Consider the following 16,047-nt stretch of genomic DNA (forward strand, 5'->3'; position numbering starts at 1 on the left):
AGGAGAGGGTGGGGAGGGAGGGCATAGGGGACAGGCAGTGGGAGCAGAAGGATCTGGGCATGTCTTGTGTGTGCACATGCATATCTGGGCATGCAGAGAGGAAAAGAGAATGAGGAGATTTCCTAGTTCACATATTGCAGTTCCATGGTTTTCTGTTTGTGACTGAGTGCATAGTACATGTGAATATTTGGACACACACGTGTTTTATGTGCCTATGAATGCTGCTCCAGTGGTGTTTCCACAGATTTTACATTTAGGTATAGCCCCTACACAAGGTGTGTGCATGAGTGGTCTTCACACACGTCTGTGTGTGCACACCTGTGGGTGTGTGTGTGCTGGGCCAGTAGTTAATATGTGTGTGTGCAAGTGAATAAGCTTATGCTAGGAGGCCAGCATCTGGTCTAGATGTGTGTGTGCACATATATGCATACATATGTGTCACGTGGTCACATGTACAAAAGAATATGAGTGTGGAACCAGGCACAGTGTCTCACACCTGTAATTCCAGTGCTTTGGGAAGGCAAGGCAGGAAGATTGCTTGAGGCCAGGAGTTTGAGACCAACCTGGGCAACACAGTGAGACCCAGACTCTACAAAAATTAAATTAGCCAGGCATGGTGGTGTGCACCTGTAGTCCTGCCTACTCAGGAGGCTGAGGTGGGAGGATCGCTTGAGCCCAGGAGGTCGAGGCTGCAGTGAGCTGTGATTGTGCCACTGCACTCCAGCCTGGGCAACAAAGTGAGACCTTGTCTCAAGAAAAAAGTATGTTTTGTGTATATGTCATGTGTATATATATGTGTACTTATGTGCATGTGTGCATACGTGTGTGTATATGGATGTGTGGGCAAGTGTAGGATGTGTGAATGAATATGCCATGTGTCATATGCCATGCACATATGTATATGTGTGTGGGGTGAATGTATATATGCATGTGTACATGAATGTGTGAAGGAATATGCATGCACAAGTGTGTGCCCATGTGTGTATGCATGGCTGTGTGGGGTGTGGCTGTAATGGGTGTGAGGCGGAGTCTGTGTTAGTGCAGAGGTGTCTGTGTGTGCATGTACATATAGGTGCGTGTAGCTGGATATGCATGTGTGTTGTGTCTGTGGGGCAATGTGGATATGTGCATGCATGTGCATGTATATTCATGTCTTTAAGGATGTGTACCTCATGTGCATGTGCAGGTACATGTGTGTATTAGGATGAGTGTATGTGTGTAGGTATATGTGTGTATTAGGATGAATGTGTGTGTGCAGGTACATGTGTGTATTGGGATGAATGTGTGTGTGTGTAGGTATATGTGTGTATTAGGATGTGTGTGTGTGTGTGTGTGTGCAGGTACATGTATTAGAATGAGTGTGTGTGTGTGCAGGTACATGTGTGTATTAGGATGAGTGTGTGTGTGCAGGTACATGCGTGTATTAGGATGAGTGTGTGTGTGTGTGCAGGTACATGTGCGTATTAGGATGAGTGTATGTGTGTAGGTACATGTGTGTATTAGGATGAGTGTATGTGTGTAGGTATATGTGTGTATTAGGATGAATGTGTGTGTGCAGGTACATGTGTGTATTGGGATGAATGTGTGTGTGTGTAGGTATATGTGTGTATTAGGATGTGTGTGTGTGTGTGCAGGTACATGTATTAGGATGAGTGTGTGTGTGCAGGTACATGTGTGTATTAGGATGAATGTGTGTGTGTGTGTGCAGGTACATGTGTGTATTAGGATGAGTGTATGTGTGCAGGTACATGTGTGTATTAGGATGAGTGTATGTGTGTAGGTATATGTGTGTATTAGGATGACTGTGTGTGCAGGTACATGCGTGTATTAGGATGAATGTGTGTGCAGGTATATGCATGTATTAGGATGAATGTGTGTGTGCAGGTACATGTGTGTATTAGGATGAATGTGTGTGTGCAGGTACATGTGTGTATTAGGATGACTGTGTGTGCAGGTATATGCATGTATTAGGATGAATGTGTGTGTGCAGGTACATGTGTGTATTAGGATGAATGTGTGTGTGCAGGTACATGTGTGTATTAGGATGAATGTGTGTGTGTGTGCAGATACATGTGTGTATTAGGATGAATGTGTGTGTGTGTGCAGATACATGTGTGTATTAGGATGAATGTGTGTGTGCAGGTACATGTGTGTATTAGGATGAATGTGTGTGTGTGTGTGTGTGCAGGTACATGTGTGTATTAGGATGAATGTGTGTGTGCAGGTACATGTGCGTATTAGGATGAGTGTATGTGTGTAGGTATATGTGTGTATTAGGATGTGTGTGTGTGTGTGTGTGTGTGTGTGCAGGTACATGTGTGTATTAGGATGAATGTGTGTGTGCAGGTACATGTGTGTATTAGGATGAGTGTGTGTGTGCAGGTACATGTGTGTATTAGGATGAATGTGTGTGTGCAGGTACATGCGTGTATTAGGATGACTGTGTGTGTGCAGGTACATGTGTGTATTAGGATGAATGTGTGTGTGTGTGTGTGTGCAGGTACATGTGCGTATTAGGATGAGTGTATGTGTGTAGGTATATGTGTGTATTAGGATGTGTGTGTGTGTGTGTGTGCAGGTACATGTGTGTATTAGGATGAGTGTGTGTGTGCAGGTACATGCGTGTATTAGGATGACTGTGTGTGTGCAGGTACATGTGTGTATTAGGATGAGTGTATGTGTGCAGGTACATGTGCGTATTAGGATGAGTGTATGTGTGTAGGTATATGTGTGTATTAGGATGTGTGTGTGTGTGTGCAGGTACATGTATTAGGATGACTGTGTGTGTGCAGGTACATGCGTGTATTAGGATGAATGTGCGTGTGCAGGTACATGTGTGTATTAGGATGAATGTGCGTGTGCAGGTACATGCGTGTATTAGGATGAATGTGTGTGTGCAGGTACATGTGTGTATTAGGATGAGTGTGTGTGTGCAGGTACATGTGTGTATTAGGATGAATGTGTGTGTGCAGGTACGTGTGTGTATTAGGATGAGTGTGTGTGTGCAGGTACGTGTGTGTATTAGGATGAATGTGTGTGTGCGGGTATATGTATTAGGGTGAATGTCTGTGTCTGTGTTCATGTGCAGGTCTGTGTGTGTGATGAGGGATGTGCATGTGTTTTGTGTGTGTGCTGTGTGCATGTATGCATGTGTGCGTGTGGTGAATGTGCATACATAGCCCAGGAAGAGCACAGATGTTAGAGCCAGATCACCTGGGTTCACATCCCAGATCTGCCACTCACTGGCATATGTGACTTGGGGCAAGCCATTTAACATCTCTGGACTGCGATGGGGGCGGCACAGCTTCTGTGGAGGCCCGGAGACCCTGAGCTCTTCCTGTGGGTCAGAGGTGGGTTGGGGGAGTCAAGGAAGGTTTCCTTAAGAAAGGGCCATTTGAACTGGGTCTCGAAGGATGTGTAGAGTCAGAGATGGCTTGGGAGAACTATCCAGGCAGAGGCAGAGCATTGGAAGTCACTGATTCTAACCCCAGTCCAGGCCCCCAAGTTCTTTCCCCCAGATGGCTCAGAAGGTCTCCCTCCTGGTCTCCCACACCATTTTTCTGAAATATGCTTTTACTTTTGGGGTGGACTGCTCGCCTCCCTCAAGGCCTTGCCCATGGACCAGCCCCATGGCTTCTGCGTCCCAGTTTTCTCTGCCCCCACGAGGCTGTTTGCAGGTGGTTCACAGCGTCTGGCTTCCTCCCTCCTGGCTCTTTGTACAGATGGGGAAGCTGATGCCTGGAGAGGCGCAGAGGCTTGCTTAAAGTCACACAGCACAACGGAACAGAACCAGCGCCCAAGGCCCAGGCTAAAGGCAGCATGACAACTGTCTCCAATTTGCAAAATTTAGCTCAGACTCAGAATTTAAACCCAACATGTTGTTCAGCAAACATGTTGTAGAAGCAATGTTCAAATTTCATTAATTGAACACATTAATTGAGCACCTACTGTGTGCCTGACACAGGGCACAATGGCGATTAAGACAGAAGCAGTTTCCCTAGGAAATGACAGTCCAGTCTGGATCTGTCTGTTGGATACGGTAGCCCCTAGCCCCACGCAGCAGGAGATGGAACCATGGCCCACAGCATGTCCAGGTCCTAAGCCCTGGGACCTGTGAATATGTGTCCTGATACCGCAAAGGGGGCTCTACAGATGTGATTAAATTAAGAATCTGAGATGGGAGAAGATGTTCCTGGATGATCTGGGTGGGCCCAAGGTCATCACAAGGATCGTTATAAGAGGGAGGCAGGAGAGTCAGAGTCAGAGAAGGAGATGTGACCATGGAAGCAGATGTCAGAATGATGTGAGGCCACAAGCCAAGGAATGCAGAAGATTTCTAGAAGCTGGAAAAGACAAGGAAACAGAGGCTCTCCTGGAGCCTCCAGGAATAAATGCAGCCTCGCCAACACCTTGCTTTGAGGTGTGACCCACTGCAGACCTGTGACCTGAGAACTATAAGAGAATAAAATGTGTTAAGCCACTACTTTTAAAATCATTTGTTACACCAGCTACAGGAAACCAATCCATGTATCTATTTACATTTGGATTAAATAAAATTACAAATTCAGTTCCTTAGTGGTACCAGCCGCGTTTCAAGTGCCTGATAGCCAAATTTCTATCATCACAGGAAGCTCCATCAGCCAACATGGGCCTAGACAGACTCTAAACAAACAAACCAATAAATAAGAGAATTTCAGATGATGATGAGACAAAAAAAAAAAAAAAAAGCTTTAGATACCATATCCTTAGCCCAACTTAAAGAAAACATTTGGCAATTCCATAAAAGTTCCTGAAATCTTAATCCACGGAGATATAACAGCTGCCTCCCTGGGGCAGGTGTTCTAGGTCTATGATACGGTTAGGCTTTGCCTCCCAACCCAAAATCTCATCTTGAATTGTAATCCCCATAATCCCCACGTGTCAGGGGAGAGCCCAGGTGGAGGTCATTGAATCATGGGGGCGGTTTCCCCCATGCTGTTCTCGTGAGAGTGAGTGAGTTCTCATGAGATCTGATGGTTTCATAAGTGTTTGGTAGTTGCCACCGCGTTCATTCTCTTTCCTGCCGCCTTGTGAGGAAGGTGTCATGCTTCCCCTTTGCCTTCTGCCAGGACGCTAAGTTTCCTGAGTCCTCCCCAGCCATGCAGAACGGTGAGTCAATTAAACCTCTTTCCTTTATAAATTACCCAGTCTCAGGCATATCTTTTTAGCAGTGTGAGAACAAACTCATACCGCCTATTTGCTTGCAAAATCCACTATGGGATTCAGAGAGGTTAAGTCACTTGGCCAAAGTAACACAGCAACAGAAGCCAATGGGAAGGTAAGGCTGTCCCTGAAGATCTCTGAGCAGATGGGGAAAGGTGAAAATTCAGCTTTTCCAAGAAAAAAACAACAGATTTCCTGCAGTTCAGCTAACTCCAGACCCCTTCCCAGGGGGCACTTGTTCCTGTGGGAGACATGTCCCCCCAAACACAGGCCAAGAAGACTGTTAGTTTTCTGCCACTGCTGGGAAAAAACATCCTAAACTTTGTGGCTAAAAACAACAGGAATCGTGTTCCCTCACCATCTGGGTGGCGGCAGGGCCACGCGCTCTCTGAAGGCTGTCAGGGAGGATACTTGCCGGCCCCTTCCGGCTTCTGGTAGTTGCCAGCATTCTTGGCAGTCCTTAGCCATGGCTGCCACACTCTAATCTCTGCCTCTGTGGTCGCGTGGCTTTTCCCTGCATGTCTCTGTCCAAACTTCCTCCTCCTTATAAGGACCCACTCCAATCCAGTATGACTTCATCTTCATTTGATCACATCTGCAAGGACCCTATTTCCAGAGGTCACATTCGTAGGTACCGGGGAGTGACATAAATTGTGGGCTGAGGGCATTTTTCACTCTAGTACAGAGACTCTGGGCAGTTGTCTAGGACCTGATGGGTGTAAACCTGTGCTTCTCAGCATGCTGCATGGTTAGGAGCACAGACTCAAGCAAGAGAACTGGGTTCAAATCCCAGCTTCACCACTCACTGGCTGTGTGACCTCAGATGCGCTACTTAACTTCTTTGTGCCCCATGTGATACTGATAACCGTATCTACCATGAGGATTAAATGAGATAGTGCATATAATGCTCTCGGAGGTACCCAAGCCCTGTGCAAGCATTTCCTATCATCTTAATTTGGGGTTTCCGCCAAGTGGTTAGGAAGACCGGGAATGGATGTAGGCACAGCATTAAATAATATCAAACAGCAAGAAAACCACTCCTTTTTTTTTTTTTTTCCTGTTCTTCCACCAACTCCAGGGAGAAACTCTCCACGGGTGCTGAGATGTCTTTGACACCTCACTGAGTGAGGTTGGCAGGACTTCCTTCACAACAGCCGGAAACGGTTTCCATTTAAAACCTTCCTCAGGCAGCAGGACAGAAACCAGACTTGGGTGACACCTTTTGTTTCTCTGTGTTCACTTTCGCCATCACCTTCTCTTCCAGCAAGTGATATCAGCTTTCCGATTATGGGGTGATCGAAGCTTTCCTCTTTAAGTCCATTTATTTGCCTAGAGAAAGTGAGGAGTTGTTTTTAAAGTGGGCAAATAGCAGTTCAGCAAGGAGAAGGCAGAGGCTGTTCCCATGGGTGGTTCAAGGAGGTGGGGAGGGAGCCACGCAGTGACGCCTGAATGCCCGGGGCAGGCAGCCACCTGGGTGTTTGAGGTCTGGAGTGGAATGTTTCATCGTCTGCTTCAAAGGATCCCATTATCTGAACTACCTTCTGATCTGTGTAGACACCACCTGGGTACAATCCACATTCGGTGACCTGCTGGTGTAGCTGGGCTGCCCAAGGATGGGGTGGTCCCACAGGACTGAGCTAGAAGGATGGGGCTGAGCGGGGTTGAGCGGGGCTGAGAGATAGGGACTGGTGCCATTCAGCCTCCCCTAGTCTCAGCAAAGGGAGGTGCAGGGGCCTCGCTATGCAAGCATTTAGCAAACTCACCTTCAAAGGTTTATGTTGCCCCCTTCCTCTGAAGGTGACAGGTTCCATCCACAAGTCAGTGAGAACTGGGCTGGCCTGAGCTGTTGGAAGGCACCGAAGGAGGTTTGCCCCGACAGCTGTGGGGCCACCCCTTTGTCCTGGGAAATTCACAGCCAGGACCTGATGATGTGAATGAGTCCACTTCCGCCCAGGGCTGAAGTGGGCACAGGGCTGTGTGTGGTTCAGGGAGCTTGGGCACAGCCTCTTCTTTTTCTCTTTTGTACAGACTAGGATTACCTGGCATGTGAACCAGTGAGATTTGGAGACAAATCCTGTGATAAAATCAGGCCACCATAGCCTCCCACCATAGCCTCTGCATACAATCCTTCCATGTTCCCCTTTCCAGGTATCTGTTGCTGTATAAGGAGTTACCCCAAAACTTAGCAGCATAAAACAATAGCAATGATGTTATTGTTATGTCATGGTTCCGGGGTTGACTGGGCTCAGCCAGATGGTTCTGGTGTGGGGCCTCTCCTGTGGTTGCAGTCACACATGGACTGGGGCTAAGGTTATCTCAACCCACATGTCTGGCAGTTGATAGTGACTGTCAGGTGGAACCTCAGCTGGGGCCAGAGCCTCCACGTGTGGCTTGGGCTTCCTTACAACATGGTGCTCCAGAAAAAAAGTGTCCCAAGAGGGCCAGGAGGAAGCCATTACACCTCCTGTAACAGCCTCAGAAGTCACCCAGTTTCCCTTCCACTGCAGTCTCAGCCCTGGGCAAGGGGAGGGACATAACTCCCAGCTCCAATAACAGGAGTGCCCACCTCACATGTAAAAAGAGCCAGTGGGATGGGAGAATTTGTAGCCATCTTGGAAAACACAGCTACTTCCATCCTTCCTGCTTATCTGCTCTAATTGCAGCCCAGCTTCTGAATCTGCGAGCCATTATTAGGCTCCGATAGTGTGCCAGATGTCTTCACGACCATCATCACACAACTAGCTACAGCTCCCCTTGGGTGGGTCTGTCATTTTCCCACCTTACAAACAAGGGCTCTGAGCATCAGAATGCATAAGGTACCTGTACAAGGTCCCGCAGTTGTTCGGTAACTTTATTGGACATCAGTTGCCCCTTCTGGTCACGGCCCCTCTAGTTTACTTGGAGACAGCCCTTCTCTCATCTCAGACCATGTGGTTTGTGTTGAACTGGATCTCCCCATTGGTCCAGAGATGGGCATGTGACTAAGGCTCAGCCTATCCAAAATTTCCAAACCTCTGCCTCAGTGATTGGTTCAGGGGTCATTGGATGACCCAATTTTGTCCAGTAAGAGGTATCCCAGGACTGTTGCAGAAACAGTTGGGAAGTGAGAATCTGGACTGATTAAGTATATTTAACTGTGCCTGCTTGGATGGCATTTCCGTGGTGAAGGCAGGACATGACTGAGGAGGAAGCCAACAGGGACACAAACAGCCATGTGTTCCGAGGCCATTGCTTGGGTCCCTGGACTCAGCCATACCTGAGGCCAGCACTACCTTGGAATTTACCATTACAAGAGCTAATAACTTTTCCTTTTAGCTGAGGGCAATTTGAGTTGGGGCTTCTGTGATAGCCAAAGTCTCATCCCAGCACTTTGCAAGGCTGAGGCAGGAGGATCGCCTGAGCCAAGGAGTTCGAGAGCAGCCTAGGCAACATGAAAAAACCCCATCTCTACAAAATACAGAAACAAAAAATTAAGTGGGTGTGTGGCCTGTGCCTGTAGTTTCAGCAACCTGGGAGGCTGAAGTGGGAGACTCACCTGAGCCTAGGGAGGTTGAGGCTGCAGTGAGCTATGATTGCACCACTGCATTCTAGGCTGGGTGACAGAACAAGACCATGTCTCAAAAAAAAAAAAAAAAAAAAAAATGCAGAAAGGGAATTTGAGCCCAGCCTATCTGAGTCCACAAATTCTAAATTCTTTCCCCAGAACCATGCCACTTCCCTGAGTGCCATCTACCTTCAAGGCCCAGATCAATTATCCCTTTTCCAAGACAACCTCCGTGATATAAGCTCATAGCGTCTCTTCTCAGACTCCAATTGCTGGAGTCTGTGGCCTTTGGTGTAGGTGCTTTCCAGGGAAGGGGCTCCCTGATCAACATGGTGCCTTCTTCTACCAGGCATGAGTGCCTAAAATGTCACCATCAGAGCCTCGTTCCTCTGGGTTAAGCATTGCTCTTTTGGAGTGACTGTTCTAAAATCTTGATCCCCTGAGATTGGGAGTCAAATCACCATGGTCCAAGAAAAATGATAAGGGCGTTCTTGGAGAGACAGGCAGAAAAACGAGGAAAGAGATGTGTTTCATTCTCACTAGCAAGGAGGAAGTAGCATTTAAAGCTGCACCTTCAGAAGAAAAGAGACTTCTAGAGTTGAGGTTATAGAAAAGGTATCCCAGGTAGAAGGAGAAGATCAAGAGGAGAGAACTTGTGGGACACAGTGAGGAAGTAGCCAATTCACTGCTGTGGCTGGTATACCACATACGACTGAAGCCAGCTCAGAAGGTCCTGGGATTGTGAAACAACACACTGAGGAGTTTGATATTTATTTTCTGGGTAATAGGGAGCCATAGAAGGTGCTTGAGTCATGGCAGTGGGGTCAGGGGAGTCTCAATCAGAGCAGCAGTTTAGGAAGATGAATCTGTGCAGTGTGGAAGTGCAGTGTGTGAAGAGGCAATAAGCTGGGCCAGGGGAGCCAAGTAAGAAGTGAGGTCATCTGAACCAGAATTGCAACAGTGAGATAAGAAGTGATTAGGCACATTTTGGGGGACAACTGGCTTGATATAGAGACAGGCCAGGGAGGGGTGGAGCCTTGGAACAGCATCAGTGCTGGGCCCACGTGCTGGGTCCGTGCTCAGCCTCTCCCTCTTTTAAGAGCAGGACCTGTCACCAGCCCACGCAGTAGCTGTGGCTCCATGCTGGTGTGCGGATCAGGATGGGCTTTTTCATTGCTGTGTAGTTTTCCACTGTAAGGATGTACCACAATTCACTTATCCATTCACCGCTGATGGGCATACAAGTAGTTTCCAGTAACCTCCTTTTTAAATTTTGAAATGTCACCTTGCATGAAGCAATGCAACCTGGGACACCATTAATGGGATGGGCTAACTATATTTTTCTAGTATACATTAAATACGTGCATAATTATTGAAAATAAAAGAGATACTTGTCTGGGACCACCTCCTGTCACTTGCTCCTGCACAAGGCTGGCTTTGGCAAAGGCTGCGAGAATCCGTCACTGCCTCAGTTACTGGATTGTTAGGTGACGAGGTCATTCAGGCCCAATGGTGGCCCAGAGGCTAAGCTCCCCTTCCCACCCTCTCCTCATCCCTGGACAAGAGGCCCTCTGGAAGGCTGCTCCTGCCCGCTGCCTGCCCTCAGCTGGAAGGAGACATTGTCTCAATTCATCTCGCCTTCAAAGGGCTCCTGTCTGAACCAGGCTCCCGGGCAAACCCCAGCCCAATTCTCGCCTAGAAAAACACACTCAGCCCTTGTTTAGACTGAGGCCGGCCTGCAGGAGGTCAGCCCAGCTGCGAGGGCAGAAGCCTCAGCTCAGCCACAAAACGTGGCGTGGGGGCCCCCTCCACTGCCTGCCCCCTGGCCCCGGGCCCACCGCCCGAGATGGAGGCTGCTCAGGAAGGAGGAGTCCTCACACAGGGACCCCATGTGCATCCCGGTGGTTGGCCAGGAAAGGCCAGTCACTCATTCTGGGCTGGGGCTCTCACTCTTGCCAGTCCCTCAGAAACTACACACAATGGATTTTCCTTTCTTCCTTCCCAACTAGACCTTTCTGATGGCCATAAGTGCCCTCAAGACTCCTGATCATAAAAAGAAAACTTTCCCTAACCTGATGTTATAGACCCTGTTGCATTCCCCACAATTCATGTGCTGAAGTCCTAACTTCACCCTCAGTGCCTCAGAATGCAACCTTATTTGGGAAGTAGGGTCCCTGCAGATGGAATTAGTTCAGATGAGGTCATACTGGAATAAGGGGATCCCTCATCCAATATGACTGTGCCCTTCTAAAGCGGGGAACTTTGGACACAGACACACACAGGAAGAATGCCATGGGAAAATGAAAGCAGAAATCAGGGTGACGTATCCACCAGCCAAGGGATGCCAAAGATTGCCAGCAAAGCACCAGAAGCTAGGGGAGAGGCCAGGAACAGATTCTCATGGAATGAACCAACTCTGTTGGCCCTTTGATCTCAGACTTCTGGCCTGCAGAACTGTGAGAGAATACATTTCTGTTGTGTAAGCCGCCCCATTTGTGGTACTTTGTTAACGGCAGCCAGGGGAGACTAATGTACCCAATATCTCAGTCACAAGGACATTTATTGAAAAGGCAGCCCAGACCCATATCATCCATTTCCTTCCTTCCTGTAACTCCTCATATCCGTTAGGGATGCCTGTTGCCTGCAAGTTGCAGAAAGCTTAACTATCGGTGGCCTGAACAAAATGGGAGTTTTGTTTTCCTCTTCTAAAAAGAAACCTGGCTAAAAATCATATGATCACATCAATAGATGCAGAAAAAGCATTTGGAAAACTCCAACACCTATCCCCGACAAAAACTCCCAGCAAACTAGGAGTAAAGAGGAACTTCAACTGATAAAGAACATTTACGATAATCCAATAGCTAACATCTCAATGGTGAGAGACTAGGTTCTTTCCTCCTAAGGTCAGGAACAAGGCAAGGACATTCACTCTCACCACTCCTTTTCAAGGTCATACTGGAAATCATAGCTAATGCAATAAGACAAGTAAGAAAAGGTATACAGATTGAGAAGGAAGAAATAAAACTTTCTTCACAGATAACACAACTGTTTAGAAAATCCCAAAGATTCAAAACAATGACAAAAAAACACTAGAATGAAAAAGTGATTATAGCAAGGTTGCAGGATACAAGGTAAATACACAAAAGTCAATTGCTTTCCTACATATCAGCAATGAGCAAGTAGAATTGGATATTTAAAGAAGCCTGGCAAAAGCTGTTTTGGAAACCAGGCCATGTCAGGGCCTCAGCAGTTCTTATACCTTTCTCTGTAATGCCAACATGGCTGCCAAAGCTCCAGAACATTCCAGACAGGAAAGTGCAGGGAGGGAGGAGAGTAGGTGCTGTTGGTGCTCACTAAGCCTCCTCAGGAGAGACTGCTGGAGAGTTTAACACCTTCAACCGATGACACGTGGAGGTTGGGTAGATAAATACCCCAACTATCTCACTCTTCAGGCACATAACTCTCAGCTTGTCTACACTGTCTCTTGGTGTTCCTCAGAAGAATTGCTTCTGTAAAGTGGCATTGGTGATAGTCCTTTCTTCATAGGGTTGGTGTGAGAGCTACTGCATATAAACCACTTTGCAGAGAGCCAGGCATACAGTAAGTGCTAAATAAGTGCCTGTGACTGTGAGCACTCACTCAGTATGTTTGGGGAGCAGAAAAGAGGCCAGTGTAGCTGGAGCTAGACCAAGGCCTAAGGGCAGATGAGACCATGGGCATCTTGGGGGCATCTGTGGTGACCCTTGATCTAAGAAGGTCCACAGACTCATTTTACAGGAAGGCCACAGCTAGACTGAATCCCTAGGCAGAGTAGGCTAAGAGTGGGAAAACACTAGACTTGCCAAGGTTCTGTTTTCCACTGAATGGGACACAAAGCAGAAATTTAGTTGAATTATAGAAAACTCTAGAAGGTTCTGGAAAAAAACAAAAACCTGTAGCTGATGTATTTGGGGTTGGGGCAGGGCTCTTCCAGAGCTACCTTTTGGGCCATTAAGCCACAAGGGCCAAGTTTTTTGAGATGTTACAAACCAGAGATTTGGGCCTCTGGTCCTCAGGTCAAAATCTCCCCACTGCAGCCTGGCTCTCTGTAAACCCTGCCTCCAGCATGAAAATGGGAAGACGCAATGTCTTAGAGGTTAAGCCCTGGATGGCCACTAGTGGCCCTTGTTCTGGGCCCTTATCCTTGTTGTGAGATCTGGAATCTCTCACAGCCCCCGCTTGGTGTCTTTGTGGGTGGCAGCCTGTTGTCATGGAGGAAGCTGGGATGCAGTTGTGGATGAGTGAATTTATGATGGGGAAATTTAACACAGGGCTGATTCATGGCTTTTCATCCCAGGCCTGGGGGAAGCTCAGACCCCTGTGCTCTGGCTGCCTTCATTTATTTCAGACTTGTGTGTGAAGAGGCCGGGGGTGGGAGAAGGGTGAAGAAAAGGTTGAACACCGGGCATGGGGTGAGAGCGCCTTCACCCACCAGGCTCCTCAGGAACCCAGTCCCGGGAAATGGCCTTGCAGAGGGAACAGTCGCAGCTGGGTTCCATTCTCCAGTTTCTAAAAGCAGGCAGGAAAAAAAAAATCATTCTGCATATTTGTAGTCATCTCCCTGCCTGGCTTTTTTTTTTTTTTTTCTTTCCTGCAAGCACAGAGGACGTGGTCCTGTGTCCTGCCACAGTGCATGGGGGCTCGTTAATTAAAGAGCTGAGCAGATGTCACCGTTCATTAAGGGCGGCCGCGTGGCTCCTTCTGCAGACACTGCCGCCCTTTGCGCTCACTACTTAATGACACCGCGTCTCCCTGGCTGCCCCAGCCCTGGAGAAGAGCAGGCAAGGCTGTGTTTCCCCTTAATTTGGCGGGGTGGGGTGCCCCCGCCCCACTGTGTCCTTGTCGGCTGGGGCTCTGCAGCCAGACACAAGGTGATGGAGACTTTTAATTTTCATCACGCCCATCCATCGGAGCTCCGTTTTAAATCACTTTAATGGCAGATTAAAAATATATAAGCTGATATTAGAGGACATTCTTAGTGCCTTTATAAATATCTTAAATCAAAAGTTTGGCTTAATTGCACTTGAGTGGATACAGGAGGCTGGGGAGGTGGGGGCTGGGTCAGGTGAGCCCCCAGTGGCAGGAGGGCGGGGAGGGGCTGGATGGAGGTGGTGCCGGCACCGGGGAGGAGGAGGAGGTTGCTGCGTGGACTCAGAGTTAGAACATCCATCTGTCCATCCATCTACCCTGCTGGTCCTGATCTGGAGAGCACATCAGGTACACCTGCACCCCGGGGCAGACCCAGTGCCTCTCTCCTCTGAGTTACCACCAGGTGGGGAAGATGTCAGTGAGCAAGGAATTCCACAGAGCAACAATTATTCACGGCACACTTTGTGTGGGGCCCACACAACCCTGTGCATGGGGATCATGATTATCCTCATTTTATGAATGAGGATGGGAGAATTCCATGATTTGGTCAAGGTCACTCTGCTTTTCAGTGAGAGCCAGGATCTGGACCCAGGCAGTCTGACTTCAATCCTTGTGTTAACCACTGCCCCCTCCTGTCTCTCTCTCCCAATGGGACAAGTATCAGGAAAGGAAAGTTTCCAGGGAGGTATGGGGGGAGCTGACTGGGAGCCTGGCTTCAGGGGGCATAGAGGAGGTTTCTGAGGCAGGGAGGTTGAAGCTGGAACCTGCTGGGTGAGTAGGGGTGGCAAAATGAAGAGGAAAGTGGGCAAGGACCAGAATGGTAAGTGCAAAGGCCCTGGGGTAGGCACTCACTCAGTATGTTTGGGGAGCAGAAGAGAGGCCAGTGTCATTGGAACCAGACCAAGACCTAAAGGCAGATGAGACCATAGGCATCTCAGGGACATGGGTGGGGACTCTTGGCCCAAGGAGGTCCACAAACTCACTGCCTAGGAGTGCCATGAGTAGCGTCAATCCCTGGGCAGAGTGGAAAAAGAGAGCAAAAGCTCAAGACTAAGCAAGACTCTGTTTCTGCTGAATGGGACTAAAAGCAGAAATTCAGCTGAGTTCTAGCACACTCAAGAGCCTCGTGTCTCATTCATCTGAGCCTACTGAGGTGCAGTGGGAGGACAACAGTGACAAGGAGGCTGATAGCATGCACTGACTGAGATGGTCTGCCTGTCTGAGAAATGAAGGCGGGCAGATGCTGACCTGGGAGGCTTGGCAGAAGAGAAGGGAAGTTGAGCCCCTGCGAGGTTGAAATGGCAGAGATGAGGGATCAGGAGCTGAGGCCATGCTATGAAATGTCTCAAAAGAATGTCCTAGAATGCCAGAGGTGGAATGGCCTTTTGCCCATCAAGACAGGGTGGGGCAGGAGCTGAGCTGATTTCGGTCCACATTGACGCCTCTTTTTCTCATGCTCCTGGATCTGCACCATCAGCGAATCTTATTGCCCATACCTTAAAAATCCATCCTCAAGGAGTAGGAGAGATGTTTGCACACCCACGTTCACAGCAGCACTGTTCACAACGGCCAAAAGGTGGAAGCAACCAGAGTGTCTGTCAATGGATGATGGTTAAGCAAAATACGGTCTATCCATACAACGGAGTATTACTCAGCCTTGAAAAGGAAGGACATTCTGACATAGGCTACATTGTGGATGAATCTTGAAGACATTATAGTAAGTAGAATAAGCCTGTCATAAAAGGACAAATACTGTCAGTTTGCACTGATATGAGCTCCCTGGAGTAGCCAGATTCATAGAGACAGAAGGTAGAATGGTGGGTGCCAGGGCTGTGTTTCATGAAGACAGGTTTTTTTTCTTTTTTTTAGATGGAGTCTCACTCTGTTGTCCAGGCTGGAGTGCAGTGGCACGATCTTGGCTCACTGCAAGCTCCGGCTTCCGAGTTCACGCTGTTCTCCTGCCTCAGCCGCCCGAGTAACTGGGACTCTAGGCGCCCGCCACCACACCCGGCTAAGTTTTTGTATTTTTAGTAGAGATGGAGTTTCACCGTGTTAGCCAGGATGGCCTTGATCTCCTGACCCTCCTGACCTCATAATCCGCCCGCCTCGGCCTCCCAAAGTGCTGGGATTACAGGTGTGAGCCACCGCACCCAGCCATGGAGACAGTTTTAATTGGGGGAGATGAAAAAGTTCTGTAGACAGGTGGTGATGATGGCTGCAGAACAGTGGGAAGGCCCTTCATGCCACTGAACTGTATGCTTGAAAAGAGTTATGATGATATATTTTATGTTCTGTGTATTTTACTACAATTTTAAAAAATCTGTCATGGCTCTGACCACTTCTCTCCAGTCCACTGCCTCCCCTGGTTCCAGCTAGCATCATCTCTGGCTTGG

At 48.3% G+C, this 16,047-nt stretch overlaps 1 long non-coding RNA gene across 1 annotated transcript; it reads left to right on the top strand.

Moving 5' to 3' along the window:
* The first annotated feature begins 1,861 nt into the window (after positions 1-1,861).
* On the top strand, positions 1,862-13,787 carry LOC139356611 (uncharacterized). The gene is made up of 3 exons (XR_011608705.1): positions 1,862-2,454; positions 2,501-5,148; positions 6,281-13,787. It is a non-coding gene; the product is annotated as an uncharacterized lncRNA (long non-coding RNA).
* Positions 13,788-16,047: the final 2,260 nt, after the last annotated feature.

The sequence above is a fragment of the Macaca nemestrina genome, chromosome 10 (assembly GCF_043159975.1).
Source record: "Macaca nemestrina isolate mMacNem1 chromosome 10, mMacNem.hap1, whole genome shotgun sequence".
Lineage (NCBI taxonomy): Eukaryota > Metazoa > Chordata > Mammalia > Primates > Cercopithecidae > Macaca > Macaca nemestrina.